This window comes from Telopea speciosissima, chromosome 5 (assembly GCF_018873765.1).
Source record: "Telopea speciosissima isolate NSW1024214 ecotype Mountain lineage chromosome 5, Tspe_v1, whole genome shotgun sequence".
Taxonomy (NCBI): domain Eukaryota; kingdom Viridiplantae; phylum Streptophyta; class Magnoliopsida; order Proteales; family Proteaceae; genus Telopea; species Telopea speciosissima.
In genome coordinates this window covers 7,686,778-7,704,770 of record NC_057920.1, presented here as the reverse complement: position 1 = coordinate 7,704,770, position 17,993 = coordinate 7,686,778, and the positions used below count along the sequence as shown (strand labels likewise).

Below are 17,993 nucleotides of genomic sequence, written 5' to 3'. Positions count from 1 at the left end.
TACTATTATCACTTCATTCCATGTATAGTGTACATAGAAGATTTCCATTTAAAGAACATCATTTGAATATGATGAAGCAGTTAAACTACTTCAAGAGCTATTGGGGCAGTGATGAGAGAGTTTCTGGTCATAATTGGTCTACACCAAATCTTTGTATATTGTAGTTTTTTGTTTGCAAATGACACAGTTACAAGGGATGCTTTAGAATCAAAAGATTTTACAAAAGTCAAATTAAGACTAAAACAGAATAATATGGAATGCAAATTTAGTAGAAATAGAGTAGAACTTAAAGAGTGGTTTGGAGAGATGATCCAGCCAAGAGTGATCATTTTCATTATCTCCATTATATCATAAATAAGGCAAGGGATATTATATGATTACAGAAAAGAGGTCGCCATGCCATGAAAATGCATCATATCAATGAACATCATTAGGGAAGAGGGGATCTCTAGTATTTGTAGTAATAATGTCTGCTAATTTAATAGTCAAGATATAAAAGTAATAGCTTAACTAATTGCTAAATACTACCTTCTCAACCAACACAACTAAGCTCTTCTGCCATATAAAGCTAATATATAGAGAGTTTCAGTATGGTCTTTGGTCAAATATAATAAAAATAATTTAAAGCCTAAATTCAAACGCAATTCTATTCTTAGGAGGTAAGAAATGCAAGAATTGAAAATTGTCACCATTTCATTTCTAATAACCATAAACAATGTATCTTTTTTTAAGACATTTATCCAAACCCCAGTTTGTCCATGGTTGACGAAAGCCAAGATGATCTTTGTGGATATCCTTCACTAAATTGCAAAGCCTTTCCATTAGCACGAAAAGTCTTTGCTTTCCAATCTACTCATGAAGAATGATCACACTTTCCGATGCCACCCAAGCCCATTTTGACTACAATTCCAATCATAATACTATTTCCGAGAAACAATTCTTTTTTTGAGGACGACTTCAAAATCTTGATTCACACCCAGATAAAAAGGAACTCTTTCTCGGCAAGAAACTTAGAATGGATTATGTCAAAGGTTACACTGTAACATCGACATGATAACCAAAGACTTTTGCTCTGAATCTGAGACCCACAAGGATTGATCGAATAAGAAGAATTTCTCGGCGAACAGCTCCAGTCGACCTGCTAGCAGCACCAACAAGAAGTGGAGGAGGCTTATTCACCTCTTCCGTAGCCATGGAAGTTACAGGTAAAGTCCATCAGACAAACTAACTACAAAAGAGAAAGACGGAAACCCGAGAGAACAGTTCTTGGGGAGACGACGAAAGTCTCACCCCTCAAGGGATTTAAAAAGGGCGTTTTGGTATAACGTCGAGACAAAAAGGAGAATTGCGTATGGGAGAAACATCGAGGGCTGGGGATCGCCACAATGGCTGACAATCGGACCGTCCATATTTAACGGTAAGAGGTTCACACAGATTGCTGGCGTGGATGAGCAAGCCCTTTTCTTGTAATTAAGAGTACAAGTTCTCTTTCCGGGAGTGTGACTTACACCAGTACTTTCATGAGTCTATCTCTCCTCCCATGTAAAAAGACATTTCTACCCCTTTGTTTTAAGGAAGAGAGAGATAGACACAAGGAATTACTGACGTAGGCCACACTCTCGTGCAGAAAACTACTTCCCTAATTACCTTTTAAACACAAAAGGATGTCAATTTGGGTTCGGAACCGGATCATCTCGGAATTGACCCATTCTATTATTAAATGGGATGATCCTAGGAATTGATTTTGGGATCGATTATTAAACAGGATGAGATGATTCGGGGATGGGTTTGCCATTGGGTCCAGAACCAAAAATCCAATAAAGAACCTATTAAAATTGGAATCGTTAGGACTCATTTAACATGCCTAAATTATTATTAAGATTAATTAATATTTAATAGTTATAATTTACGAGTTAGAGGAGCGTTCTCTGGGGCAAGTGTGGCCCTGAGTTCGTGCGGGGCCAATTATAGTTTTTTTTTTGGCAAATTACCTTTGCCACCCCTGAGGTTGCCAATATTTTAAGAAACACCCACAACGGAATATGAATTAGCTCCCATGTTTTAAAATAACAAATTACACACACTCCTACCTTTAATCAAGGGCTGTAAAGTAGTGATGTCAGTAGGTTAATTTTTTTAAAAAGAAAATTTTGTCTTTATTAGTGTATGAACTACTTATTCTACCATTTTAAATAAAGGAACCACTTCTTCCTCAACCGATAACTCAAAGATAAACACCCCTGCTACTGTTTGCACAACTGAAGGCAAACTCTCACTCCAACGACCAAAGAAGCCCAACGTCAATCGACGAAGATCGAGAAGACCCCGACGACCATCATCCTCACTTCAGCGATTTCTTAAAATTTTACCCTGACAACCCACAATTGGTGTAAATGATTGTGTTATAGTTGAGACCTTAGATTTTGAGACTGGAGAAGGAAAAAAACTAAATATTTGCATAGAACTATGGAATGGATGGGGAAAAATCATGTCGGGCTCCTCTCCAGCGAACCCTATCGCTCAGGGAGTACCCAGTGAGCATCCAACAGCTGTGCTGACTGAACCCACACAGGGATGTGTGCTTGCATGCCCAATAGGCCCAGCCGTTGGATGCCTCACTAGACACTCCCTGGGTGATGACTCCCTGGAGAGGAGCTGGATCCAGAAAAGTCGGGGGGAAATTGTAGCTTCTACCTAATTGTGTCAATAGCACTCCATGAGAACATATAGGCCCCATGGAACCATGCATGCTTGGAATTGCAGCAGTCAAAGCTAAGCATTTTCATATAAAAAATGTGTGACAGAAGGAACTACAATCCTTCTATACTTCTGCCGGGACATCCCTTAATTATACACATACTAGCAACTCCTAACCAAGCTACAAGCTCAGTCATTTTCCCTTTATATTTCTTATATGTTCTTCTTATCAGCTGCTAATATCCTGCGTGACTATTTGTAGTCCCTAGAAGCAATTCCAACACTCATTGTTAATGCAAGGAAAGTTTGGTATTAAGTTTTCTGGTATCAGGTAAGGACAATTAGGTTCAATATGCCCAATTGGTAGAACTTACTTAGATCAGATTAAGATTCATGAGCTTCCTCACATCCATTAAGTTCCTCTATTTAAATGTATTTTACCTTGCCAGATTGCTATCCAAACAGGTCCTCTCTGTGTCAATCATTTCTCTGAATAGTCTCTGTTCCATCTTCTAAATGCTTTTTCTTTTTGATAACTAGAATATCAGTAGCAAAGTCCATGTATTACCATCTTTATTTGCTTTACTCTTACTGTATTTCCTGTAACCATTATAGTTTCTTCTGTGAGGCAATAAATAAGCATTTGGGAACTGCCTCTACAGAGAAGCTCATCATTTTGTTTAACAAGTTCCTTTTTACTCCTGAAGTTCTTCATATGAAATTTCATGGAGATTTCTTTCAAGTCCTTGTTTGACACTTATACTAAATATTTTGTCAAAGCCATCTAACCTCGAATTTTGATGCTTCTGTTATGCTTTTCTGACTCTGGGAGATTCCTACCTTGTGCTGAGGAACATAAATTAGATCTAAATGCTAAAGCCATATATTCTCAAGGCAGGTCCAATAACTCTTTAAATGATAAACCCCGAAAGACCAACTTCTATTTTTATCATAACTGCTTTATATAAGCTCTGAAACTTAGTTTTTGAACATGAAGCCTTAGATTCCAGTTGAAACTTCCTAGCAAGCCTTAAACCTTGAACTAAATGACAGTGATTCTCTACTTTCATTCCAAACTTGTACAATCATTTGCTGTAAAGATGTCCTCTGCAGCCACTTTGTGAAGAAACCAATCATTCTCCAGCACTCACCTATAGGTAAGGACTAGTTGAGCCTTCCATTTTTCTTTCTACTAATCATGGTTAGATGCTCAGGTGATAAAGCAATTAAGATCTGTTTATGAAACTACTCACCTTTTGAAGCTTGGGGAGCCCCCGCCATTTCGGATAATAGAATTTTTGTGAGTCTGATAATTAAATAAGCAGTTCATCTTCAGACTCTTGAAATATGGGGCAGTATATTCAGTTTGATAAGGTTAATCCAAATCGATTCGCTCCTTAACAGACATTGTAGATTTCCTTGTATCTGATTACACTAATTGATTTCTCAATGTTGTGTATAATTCCTATCCACAGTGGATGGTTGAACTGATGACAATTGGTTTTTTACCTGTGTTATTGATTATCTTGTACCTGAACATTGCATATTTATCTGCTTAACATGCCCATCTTAAACACAAATACTACTTTGTTTGTCCTATAGAATTGGGAGTCGAACTTTGTGGAAAAATCAGGTCAGTTCATGGCACAATGAGAAGAATGCTTTTAACTCCAAATTCTACACATTTAAACTCAAATTCTTACATCATTGCATCACAAAATTGTTTAGTTATAACTTCAATTAGTATATAACCAAGTATATTAGATCCTAAAGCCTTTATAAGCCAAAACTGTTTGGTGATATTAAACCATGTTGTCCTATTGCTGCATCGCAGGAACATTAGTTTGCATGACATCAATGGTTTTTCTAAAACTAATGTTATTGGGAAATGCTTGGGATGTCTTATTTTCTTAAAATCATGATCATAGCGATTGGGGAAGGGTGTTGAGTTTTTAATTTCTGTAGCTCTATGTGCCTAGATTATTCCATATATATAACACAGGGAAGATTTTCATTTAAAGAATTACGAAATAAAATGAAATAAAATGAAATAAAACCCGAACACACAATACAATGCTCACTTCCTACTTTTAAATCTAAGCTATTATCAATTTGTCTTGGGTATCCTAAAAAATATAAAATATGGGCAATAGATGACTCCATACAGGACTTGGTTGCTGTCCTGCAGTGGCGGGAGCTGGAGCGTCCAGCACCTCCCTGCGATTGCTCCACGTGGCCATGTTCTAATCCAACGGCATTATTAGATTTGACCTCTTTCACCCGCCCAGATCCCATTAAACCCGACCCAGTATACGTCACTTTTTAAAAACCAAATCGAAAATAAGAGAGAGGTCCCCATTTCGTCTCTTCGTTTTGCTTGAACAACAATAAACCTAGGGAGATCTCACCATCTCCACTGGTTGAACGGAGAACGGAGAACGGCGAACGGCAACGAATGGCGACCGGCGACTGGCGACAAAAGGTAATGTGACTCTCCCCTCTTCTTCTCTCTCCTTCTCTCTCAGATTTGGCTCATTTTCGTTCCTGAATAACAACTAAAAATCAAAACTGAAACAAATTGAATAAAATTTTCAAAACCAAGACCAAACAGAATATTTTCTATTCAACTTGGTTTTGACTGTCAATTTCAATTTCAATTTCGACTAACGATTCTGGTTCTAAATTCTCAACAAAGGAACATTGTTTAGTCTCTGTTTGCCATTCCACTCTTCCGTTTTCACCAATTCAGTAATTCACAACTACACCAACAGATTAGGAGGATCCACCATACCCACTATTATCCCAAGTAGAGGGCAATCATGGGTGTAGGAGAGTTGCCTGAACCTGCGGATAACTGTGAACAGAGTGATGGATATGATGCTTGGCTGTTTTCCATCGGTTTAAATCTCTAACTTCAACAAAGGATGTCAAGGAAACATAGAAACACACAAACTTCCACCGAAAATGAGTCAAATAGCAACCTCATTAGGGTTTCAGGATAAAAAATGAGCCAAATCCAAGAGAGAGAGAAAAGGAGAGAGAAGAAGAGGGGAGAGTCACAATTCCTTTCGTCGCCGGTAGCCAGTCGTCTCGTCGACTTTCACCATTCTCCGTTCAACCAGTGGAGATGGTGAGAGCTCCCTATGGTTTGTGGTTGCTCAAACAAAACGAAGATGAAATGGAGACACTCTTAAAATATACCAGGTCGGGTTTAATGGGATATGGGCGGGTGAGAGAGAGGTACATGGGAGGGCTGGATTAAAATAATGGGTCAAATCTAATAATGCCGTTGGATTAGGACATGGCCACGTGGAGCAATCACAGGGCGGTGCTGGACGCTCCAGCTCCCGCCACTGTAGGACAGCAGCCAAGTCCCTCCATACAAGCCCCAATTTCCCACTGCTCCAACTATTCGTTCCCCATTCCACCCAAGCCTTTTTATAACTCCATACAACATATTTAATCTCCATTGGAGACATAACTCCCATTTTCTTGGTTGGAGCTTCAAAATCAAACAAAATAATCTCAAGAAAAATAGGAGGGATTATGTTAAAAGGTTGCATTGTATCATCTGAGGATTACCATGAATTTCTCGACCAAATCACAGCAAAAGAAGAGCTCGAGCAGACCTAAGCAGCATCAGCACTAGCAGCAAAAGAGAGACCGTAGAGAGAACGGTTCTGGTGAAGTCGAGAAGAGTCTGAAGGGCATTTAAAAAGGTAGTTTTGGGATAACATCGACGGCTGTGGATGGCCAAACACAACTAAAAAAGATCAACTCCAATTGAAACGGTCCAACAGGTCGGGTCGGCGGAAGGTGTTAAGCACTTGGGCCATCCAAGTCCATCTAGTTAAACCAGTCTTCCTATTTATTTGGTTCTTTTATTAAATGATGAATATTCCTAGTTATCAAGCATAAATCTCTAATTTATCAACAAAATAAACAAGAAACAAATAAAATAGTGATCAAGACTTCCCTTAGTTCCCTATACGCATGCAAACAAAGGTTAGAGCATATAACCCTAGTTAGCCTAAAATACTCCATAACAAATTTAAAGAGAGGAACCAAAAAAGAAAACCAAGTTACTGTTTGTCAGAAAATAAACAAACCCTAAGATGCAAACATGTAATATTACAATTATGCTATTAAATAAAAAATAATAATCAACAAATAAGAAAAATAAATCTAAATGAGAGGAGTAGCATACACTGTCATCAAAATATCAGGCACAGAAAACAAACAGAAACTAAAATAGAAACAGAAGTTCGCAAAATAAATAAAATGACAAACATACCCCCCAACCTTCGCAAGGGGGTAAGGCTGCGTACATTATGACCCACCCCAGATCGAGTATGGATCTGCTCCCCACTTGGGTACGCCCTTTTTACTAACATACCCTCTAGTGGAAAACTAACTTATTCTTACATGATTTATGTTCGAAGCTTAAAATCGGATCTAAAAACTATTACACAATTCTCTATTTACAAAAACACCACTATACAAGAAATAAATTTTAAAAAAAATACAAAAATGATGCTAATAATTCCTTAAAAAAAACATAACATTGATTCAAGGTGTGCAAAAAGGGCGAAATAAACTCAAAAACATGCTAATACCAATAGAAAAATCATGCAGAACAAAGACATGAAAAATAACAAGAACATATGGGATACCATTCCTAAGTTGAAAATGAAAAATAAACGCATAAACTGTAGAAGAAAGAAATGCATATATATATATATATATGTCAAGTGTAGGACATGAAATGAAATAACAATAAAATACAATAAAAAGAAAATAGTTAAAACCAAACACTAATCCAGATTAGTGCATAGCACCACTGCCTAATCAAGGCAGCGGTAGTATACACCTGCTCTTAATGAGACATCAAATGAAATAGCAAACAAAACGATCTGAACTTCACATAGAAGAAAGAACAATGTACGAAAGAAGCAAAAAAAAAAATTGGCAACCAGGGGTGGAGATCATACACATTTCAGAGGATCAGAGTTCCAAACCATAGTTGTCACAGCGTCTAAGCTACCTAAGACATTGGCGAGGACCTGGAAGCAAGGCAATCAAGGTGTCCAAGTTGCCCGCCTAGGCGACCAAGAAGTCTATGCTCCAAACCATAATAGCAGACTACACTCAAAACAGTTTCTGAACTCACTTGCGCTCTCCAAAGATGCTTCAAAACATGGGTGTGGGAGACAAATTTATAGCTAAAGAGGTCATCCATCCTCTCAGCGGCGTCTGGATTGAGTCTCATTGTAACTCTTTGGGATTCGGATGAGATATGGGTAGTTTAGAATCAAAATTAAAAATGAGGAAAAAATTCTTTAAACCAATTAAAACATAATTATTTTTGTTTCATTTTAATTGATTCAGATCATGTCTTGGTGATGCAGATCTGTAGACTTATATCCGAAATAAGAAGAAGTCCAAGCAGTCCAAATAGTGTTAGAGCTGTTAGTAGTTAGTAGATTTTTATATTTTGTTTATTTTGATGTAATTAATTGAACCGGCATAAAGCTGGTTGAACCACTGGTTCAATTTAAGTGAAATTAGTAGATTTTAGTTTACTTGTTTAAGTGGTCATGTGACTACTTAAGTTGTCACATGACTTTTAATTTGTTGGCAAATAGGTCCACTCCTCTCCATGGTTTTGTGGGAGGATGTGTCTTGTATGTAGAGTCGGCTAGGAGTTCTTATGACCCTTATAAATAAAGGAAATTCGTGGGGGACTTCTTACCTCACAATTCGAAAAATTATTCTTCCAGGAGGCTACTGCAATTTGTCTTCTCCAAGGAGAACTGTCTTGTGTTTGAACCGATTGTCTAGGTCGGCCAATTCCAATTCGACTCGGTCGAGTTTTTAACCTTGGTAAACAGTTTAGTTTCAGGCATATCAAATCACTCATAAAAACTAGCATCTGACAGGAGATAGCCCAATAGTGTTCAATAATCTAATTTGTGGATCAGCAATGCCTATAGATTTGTGTATTTCTTCCAGGGTAGAACAGAATAAAGTTGTTATCCCTTTCTCTCAACATTCTTGCTTGCCACGCCTATCCCCTCACATTCGTAGGGACTTTACTCCTCAGTTTAACACTAAAATTTTATTTCTCAGGCCTCATTGAGCCTTCAGAGATCTAAAACAAAACAAAGTGATGGTGGTTTACCAGTTTGCATTTGAGAGGAACGTTGATTATCTAACTTATGGAACTCAGCTTTACCCTAGTTCATGTAACATTTGATTTCAACCAAGAAATAGTTTCCATGCACTGGGTGGATTGTGAACCATCACCCTTCCGTCAGTTTACTCTAGGCAATCCAGTGAAGAGTTCAAAATTTCATTGTCCTGTTATCCTCATAGAACTTTCTCTGTGTATTTGAACCAAATGAGGAATAAACAAAGAGTTATCTTAGAATTCCCATCATGAGTCTCCTTAGTTATCCTATAATTCCCATCATAAGTCTCCTTCTCTAAGTATGTTAGGTACTTGACCAATACGCCAAAAGCTCCGAAGCTGATGGAACGCGTTAAATCAAGCCCTTTAACCTATCCCATACTAAGCTGGCCCAATCTAGTGCCCATACACTATAGTGGGCCCCATTAGGCACATAACAGACCACCACGCTTCCGCAGCCGTCGTCCTCGGCGGCTCTCACTCTAGGTAGCTTTCACTCTGGCGGTAGGTAGCCCTTTCCAAGCGGCTTCACTCTGCTCCAAGGTTTTTGCCTGGCGGCAGGTAGCCCTTTCTTGATGGCTTTCACTCTACTCCAGGTAGCCCTTCTCCTAGGTAGCCCTTTCCGTGACTCGAACCCTTGACCTGGTGCCCAGCTTTGATACCAAATGTTAGGTACTTGACCAATACGCCAAAAGCTCCGAAGCTGATGGAACGCGTTAAATCAAGCCCTTTAACCTATCCCATACTAAGCTGGCCCAATCTAGTGCCCATACACTATAGTGGGCCCCATTAGGCACATAACAAAGTATGCCCTGAGTGTTCACAAAAACGGGAAGGCAAAGGTATACAACACCCCCCCCCCCCACCCCCAACAACACCCAAAAAAAAAACCGAAAGGGGGGATGCTTGCTGGGCAGGGAAAGGCAATTAATTTACTTCTTGGGAGTGAAAATAATAGGGCAGAGACAGCAATCTTATGCTATTTAACTACAGCATGTACAGCACTGTTTTTTCCAAGTAACTTTATTGAATAACGATCCATAATCAACTTTATTCTAATACGAGAAAAATAGCAATTAAATCTCAGCAAAGAGAATTTACACATACCACACATAGAAACAGAGATAATACACTTGCATACATGCACTTAAAATACGGAGCATAACATTAGAGATAAAAGCTGTAATTCAGTTGTTTCGCTGCGGTGAAACCCTAGATCAAGGTAATAAATTGCAGCTAAGTTCCTTCCTCAAACAGTACAGTTGTTATTTCCAAAATTATACAAAAACTAACCTCAAAAAAAAAAAAAATACAAAAAATATTCACAAGATAGCAGATAAACTTCCTAATCAACATGCACAATGCAAAGCAGAGAACACAGTGAACTCAGTCGCAGAAAGTTAATCCCTATGCCACTAGATCAAAGCTTATGAAGGAATTACAAGGCAGGCCATTAAAGCTTACATTGTAGGTTAGGGTTTTAACTGCAACAAAATTCATTATAAAATTTAAGAGAGATATATAGGAAACCACCTCGCACGTTTCGGATCTCCTTTGCTTTCGGTTTCTTCCTCATTTCCTCTGCATCCTTTTCTTTCAAAGAAGAAACAATAGTTGAAATTTTCTTCTCTACTTAATCGTCCTTGAACAGATTCGGTTTCCGACGAACGAAGTCCATTACTGTCTCCATTAGACCCAGAGGGCCTTGTTGATTGAAGATCGATTTCAGTACTTCATCGTATGGACCTTCAGAGGATTCTGAAGGGAAAGTACATGTTGAAAAATTTTGCGGTTTAGTCGCCATAGCTGAAAACTAGTAGAAGTCTGGAGATTATGTTATTAGTGGCAGCTTTCTTCGGCAGGGTTTTGGGATTCCTGCCAGAAGGAAACAGAGAACACTGGAGTGCGGCTTGAACTGCAAGAGGAGAGTCATTATATAGAAATCGGAGAGAGTTAAATAATATCTCGAAGATCTCCCGGTTGGAGAATAAGTCGGGCTTAGCGCGGGTTTACCTTAATCATTTGAATAAATCTTGTCGGACACAAATAACGGCAGTCACGCAACGCGGCATGTATCTGCGCCTCGTGTGAAATTACTGGTGCACGGAAAGGTGGAAAGGACCAGGATACACCGGTCATTTTGTCGTTAGCTGTGTTCACGTCCGTACATAATGCAGAGCGAATAATCGATCTATCCCCGTGAAAGGTGGAAATCCTACTCCCAATATGCCAGTGTGCATTCTCATTAACACACATGGTCCCTACGCTCCTCCACCCACCGCAAAAAAAAGGGAAAATCTATGGTTATAGATCAGATTGTAGATTCGGGTTAATCGATCCAATCATAATCTATATATGTGATCTATTTTCAGTCTTGAAGTATGCATGTCTTTTTTCAATACTTTTTTAGCCATTTAACATTTTAACCCATCATCTCTTTTAGATTTTGAATCTAAATCAAATCAGCTTTCCATATTTATTAAGGCATTCAAAGGCTGCTATTGCCCGTATTCATGCCACTTCAAACAATTTCTCGTAACTTTTCATGTTACAGAGCTATTCTTGAATTAGCTCTAACTAATTTATTTATTTCTTATTTTATTTTTATTTCTTACTACCCAATACTCTGGTCCATAAATCAGTGAGTGTTGGTTGTTTAAGTGTTTCATAAATTTTTCCTTCGAATTTTAAAGAAATAATCAATTCCACACGCTTAGAACACCGAGTTCATAATCCTATAATAAGTATGGATAACATTGGTATTCATATTACTAATAGAATACCTGTGGTTGTTGCAATAAACTCTCATTTCAGAATATAAATACATACTCTTGGTTGTGTTTGGTGTGCATTCTTTGCCAATTTTGCATTCTCAAATGATAAAAATAATTGTTTTTATATTCCAAAAATGCGAAATTGGCAAAGAATGCATACCAAACACAACCTTAATGTTTATAACATAAATGATGCTTTCTTCAATCATATTAGGGGAAGCTTCATCAAAAAACCCATAGTAGGTGAAGAGTCACCAATTAATAATGTCAATGACCATCTCATGATCCATCTTACCATTGAAGATTATCATCATTGTTATAAGAATGCCTTCTTCCAGATCACCGGAATCAGATGGATATTCAGGGATTTTCTTCCAAACGGTATGGCTTATAGTTAGCCTTGATATTATTTCCACTATTCAAAAAAAAAATTTATCCTAGTACCTAAAAAGTTTGAAACCAAACCTATATCACTCTACTATCCGAAGGCATATCCAAAATAATGTTCTTATATATCATGAATTTCTTCCTAAAATCAAACAGATAGTGAAGGACTCGGTTTCATGTCGATTAAAGTTGACATGAGTAAACTTTATAACTTTTAAGAATGGGTTTTCAATTCCTAGGTCAAATTCTAGTTAATTATAGTTATATTTTGTGTCCACAACTATTAGGCCTTCTGAATGACTCTTCCCTTGATTTCATCTCTCCCAGCATGGGTTTACGCCATACCGTTCCCTCTCACCTTATTTTGTGTTCTCTGTGTCGAAGTATTATCTAAGAGAATTAATAACATTAAATTATCTAAGCAATATGGAGAGTATATACAACTAGTTCTGAAGACCACATTCATAGATATCTTAATTAAACACTTCTTGCAGGCTTTCGGAGCAGTGTATCAATAATTCCAGAACTAGAGCCCAATGTGAATTCATCTGTCAAGTGAGACATCACAGAAATTAAGGTCTCACATCATACCCACTTCAAATCTGTCATTACCAAAAAAATAGGTCTAGACTTGTATTTGGGAATTCCCCATGTGAGTAGCAAACTCAAAAAAGCTCACTACTCATCTCTAATCCAAAGAGTCGATTCAGAACTTCAGAGTTGGATGTCCAAATTCTTGAGTTCAGGTGGGAAGCATATTCTCATCCTTTCCACTCTTATATTATATGCCTTGCTATAGACAACCATCTTCTGTTCATAACATAAGAAGAGATGAAGTCCTTGTGACCGCAACAATAAGTATCAATAGAAGCAAGTTTATGCTATCTTGGTAAACCCAAAAAAGAAGTCTATGCTATCTTGGCCCCTGAAAAGTCCATCTCTGGATGCTGCATCAACAAAGAGAACAAAGAGCAAAGGTAATTAAATCTCAACATTATAGCCAAGAAATGCAATGAAAATCCTTTGTCTTTTTACCTCAGACATGAATTTCTTGAGAATCTCTTGCTTCTGCATCTCATCGCTTGAAGGAAGACCCATGGATTTCTGTCGCTGATCGAACTGCGAGACAGGGCAAAGCATGTAAGCAAATAAAATAGGTACCCGATACCAGAGAGAGAATACAAAAAGTTGAACCAACAGTATGTGTCATCTAAAATAACTAAAGCCCAAGAAATTAAGGCCAGCGTGCGCCACTAAAGTTCTAAACTAAATTGTACTAATGGATTTGGAGTACGATTATATGTTGTCAATCTGTACTGGGGCTATCCAAAATTTCAATAGCCTCATCCGAAAACATATAAGAGAGAATTACCATATTAAAAAAACAACACACCAACAAAAAAAAAAAAGAGTAATAGGATATTACCATCATCTTTTCCACTGTTTGTCGGGTCTCAGGGTCCAGGTCAGATAGCTTGCTGTTCTCAGGCTCCACTTTCTGAGTATCAATTTCAGGTTCGCCTTTCACCAAACACTTCCACCAATCCATCTGCTTTTGCTTTGTCAAAAGGACAGAAATAGACTTTGAATCCTCTGTGGGAAATATAAATGGTGATTAATTTGCTTCTAACAGATCATGAACAGAAGAGACGACTTCATTCGTAACAATACTGGCATCGTTTCCAAAGGATGTCCAAGAAATTTCATGTGTCAAAGACAGCAGACATGTGGAATGCAACAGATGCTTAAAAGTTATTACTTACATAGACTCAATGACCATTTCAACACAAACAGCTATGAGAAGCATATTATTGATGAAGAGCTACAATACTTGATACTCCACTAGTCCTAACAAGAATACAGATTTGTAATAGTAACATACCTATACTCCAAAAATAGTCGTCAACCTTGACAGATTGGTAAAGGTCTCCCTGTAATTATTGGGCTATTCATGTCAGAGAAGGACAAAATACAAAAAAAAATGCAACAAAAAATATATTCCATATTTTACAGAAAATAGTTGGTCTGATTAGCACAACAGAAACATGCTACAAACTTACCTCAATTATGGGAGGTTGGCCCTTAAGTCCAACCTTCAGGTGGTTCTTCTTTATCTCACAAGAAACAAATCTTGATTTGGTTCCAGGAGGAACTGGAACAGTGACCGTGACCTCTTGTAAAGTTTGTGTCCAGGAATAATTCTCAAAATCCATGCCATTTCCCTTGTTTGGTTCTGCTCATTGTTCACAAGAACAAAGATAGGAGATGCAGTGGTCATCCTAATAATACCAGATAAAGGAATGTGAAACATTAATTGCTACTTTTAAAACACAGGAGCACAGTGGCGAAGAATGCAGACAGCTACAATCCTCCAATGAACTGTTTAACCTAAATTGATGAGCTTAAATGGCAAACATTTCCTTGACAATGAAACATAGTAATGAGTTGGAAGTTTCTGATACACTGTAACACTTATACTAATTATAGTAATTTTTTACATAACAAACCGATTCCAAAAACAATACAGCCAAATAAACATGGTAAACACCACAAAAACAAAGCAGGGAAAAATTTACACGGGGTTCAACGACAACAACCAACAATGACCCTATGTATTCAATGGGGCTGGAGTTATAGGCAAGATTTAATAAATCGGATCGAAATCAGTGAGAATCAGCCAATCGAATCAGAATTCATCAACCCCAATTCTGATTAAGAACTATTCTCAAAAATCTTGATAGAATCAGCCATGAATGCACTTAGATCTTCATTTTTTGGCCCTCTTCCCTTCTTCTAGTAAGTAAATAGCAGAAAATCAATGGATCTTACCTTTTATAGTTAACTCTACACGACTTTTGAATCAGAAACTCTAAAAATCAAAAGATCTATGGAAATCTTTGCTTCTTCTTTGTGATTCCATTTTCTAGGGTTTGACCACTTTCGACCCATTCCGATCCGATCCGAATCAGAATTGATGTTGACTGATCATGCTCTTGATTCCGGTTTTTAAACCTTGCCACTTACAGTAGTTATGTTAAGTTCGTATTTTTATGTTTTCACTTGAACTATAATTGCTGCAAGAAATAGGTATCTCCAGAAAAAATCTTAACGAAGTTCCATAGTTGTCACGGCGTTTAGGCAACCTAAGACGTTAGGGGGGCCTGCATGCAGGGCAACACCAACAAGGCACCCACCTTGGCGATGCTTTTGACAACTATGCTAAGTTCCATGTGATTCTGAGCTAATGGCTTCCTTCAACCTACAATCAAGGTTTAAAAACCCAAAATCAGGCACGGGATCAACCTCCATCGCTTCCGATTTGTATCAGATTGGAATCAGCCAGAATCAGTCGAACCCTATAAAATGGAATCAAGTAGAATAAAAAATTCCCACAGGTCTTTGATTTCTGGAGTTTTTATTCAAAATTCCTGTAGATGAAACTACAAGAGGTAAGTTTAATTGATTTTCTGCTATTCTATTGACTAAAAGAACAAGAAAAAATGCCAAAATGAAGATTTAAGTGCATTCATGGCAGATTCCAATAAGGATTTGAGAATCGGGCATATTTGGAATCAGTTGGGTTGATTACAATGTGAATCCGGTTCTATTTTTTAAACCTTGGCAAACGGTTTAAGTTTAGGCATGTCAAATCACTTACAAAAACTAACAGCAAGTAGGAAAAAATAGTTGTCAAGGCACCTGGAAGCTGAGGGGGCACCTTGATTGCCTTATTGGTGGCATCTAGGCCCCCTCCAGCGCCTTGGGTCGCCTAGACGGCGTGAAAACTATGCAAGAAATAGCCAATAGAGTTAAATAGTCTACTGTGTATTCAAAATGCATATACATTAGTATAACTCGTCCAAGGAAGAGCACAATAAAGTTTTTCTTTCTTTCTCTCAGAATTCTTATTTCCTACAACTGTCCCATCGGGGATTTTACTCCTCAGATTGACACTAACATTCCATTTCTCAGGCCTCATTGAGCCTTCAGAGAGTTCAAACAGAACAAAGTCGTACTGTTTTACCAGCATAGTTGTCACAGCATCTAGGCGACCCAAGGCGATCAAGAGGTCAAAAAACTAAGCGACACGCCTTGGCCTCTTGCTGCCACCTAGGTGACTAAGGCACCCTTCCAAAAACGGCCTTGACAACTATGTTTACAAGTTTGTGTTAGAAAGGAATAGTTGATTACCTACTTATGTAAGTCAGCTTTACCCTAATTCTTGTAACATTTGATTACAGCCAACAAATAGTTTGTGTAATGATTGGATTGTGAAATATGATCTTCTGTCAGTTTACTCTTGGCAACCCAGCAGAGAGTTCAAGATTCCATTGTCCTACAATCCTGGTACAACTTTCTTAAGGTATTTGAAATGACTAATAAACAAAGAGTAATCCTAAAATGGGACATAAGTCTCCTTTCTATAAGTCTGACTGTATGCTTAATAGAAACTGCAGGGAAGAGGTATTTCCAACACCAACCCCCCCCCCCCCCAAAAAAAAAAGAAGTTCTAGGGCAGTTCTAAAAGAATTTGCATTAGATAAATAATCAATAAAAGAATAATGTACCTGCAACACACAAACAAACAGAGATAATGCACTTACATAAACAAAGTAATATGATGTAATTCAGTTATTCACAGAGGTGAAACCCTAGATCAAACTACTGAATTGCAGCTAAAGTTCCCCCTTTTAATAACAAAGTAGTTACTTCCAATGTTATACAAAAAACAAAACCGAAAAAAACAAAAACGGAAACATAGTCGCAACAAATAAACAAAAAAGCATAATTATGGAAAAGATTGCAGATAAACTACTCAATCAACAGTCTGTACAATGCTGCTAAGAGAACAAAGCGAACTAAATAGCAGAGAGTCAATCCTTGTGCCAAAAGCTCAAAGGTAACTGCCTAATGAACATTCTGCACAACGCAAAACGGAGAACGCACTGAACTAAGTTGCAGGAGTCAACCCTATGCCACTAGATCGAGATTAATTAATTACTCAAAAATACAAGGCAAGCCATTAAAGAGAAACGACCAGGTTAGGGTTTAACTGCCACAAATTCATTATAAGGGAAAGAAAAATATAAAATTGTCCATAAAAGAAAATTACAATGTTTTTGAACTACCTCGCTTTCCGTTCTCCTCAGCTTTGGTCTCGGCCTTCAATTCCTGTACTGGCTCCTTCTCGTTAGAGTTGGCTTTCTTTTCCACCTCTTTCAAACGCTTCTTCGCCTTTCCAGCATCCTTCAATCCTCTGGCCTCATCCCTCTTCTTCCTCTACTCTGTATCCTTCTCTTTCAAAGAAGAAAGAATGGCTGAAATCTTCTTCTCTACAGATTCGTCCTTGAACAGATCCGATTTCCGACGAACGAAGTCCATCACTGTCTCCACTAGACCAAGAGTGCCTAGTTTATCGAGGATCGGTTTCAGGACTTCATCGTAGGGACCTGGAGATGATTCTGAAGGGGAAGAAGAGGTTGAAGGGTTTTGCAATTCTTGGTCTTCTTCAATGTCGGATATGATCGCCATAACTGAAGAGTTCTGGTACGGTTTTAGAGATTCCTGGAAGAAATAAGGAAAAGATAATTTATGGCGTGTAGAAAGAGAACTGTAGAAGGAGCCCTTAAATAGAAATCGAAGAGTCGAGCCCTTTATTAGAGGCACTAGGAACTCAATTAGTAAATACGCGTATAATACGCATATTATATGTGTATCCTATTTTTGAACGTATAATATTCTTGTCCCCATATTTTCCCATATTTAAAAAAAAAAAAACGTGTTTTTTAATTGATTGAGTATTATACGCCTTTTTTTTTTAAAAAAAAAATACCCAAAATATTAGAATTTAGGGAAACGATTTCACTTTCCCTTTCGTCCCTTTCGATTTGCGTAGAACATCCAACCGTAGTAGGCAACAGTAGCCGCCCTCCATCTCCAATCAT

At 37.8% G+C, this 17,993-nt stretch overlaps 1 pseudogene; it reads right to left on the bottom strand.

Moving 5' to 3' along the window:
• Positions 1–12,866: 12,866 nt before the first annotated feature.
• Positions 12,867–17,585, bottom strand: LOC122660818 (annotated as a pseudogene).
• Positions 17,586–17,993: the final 408 nt, after the last annotated feature.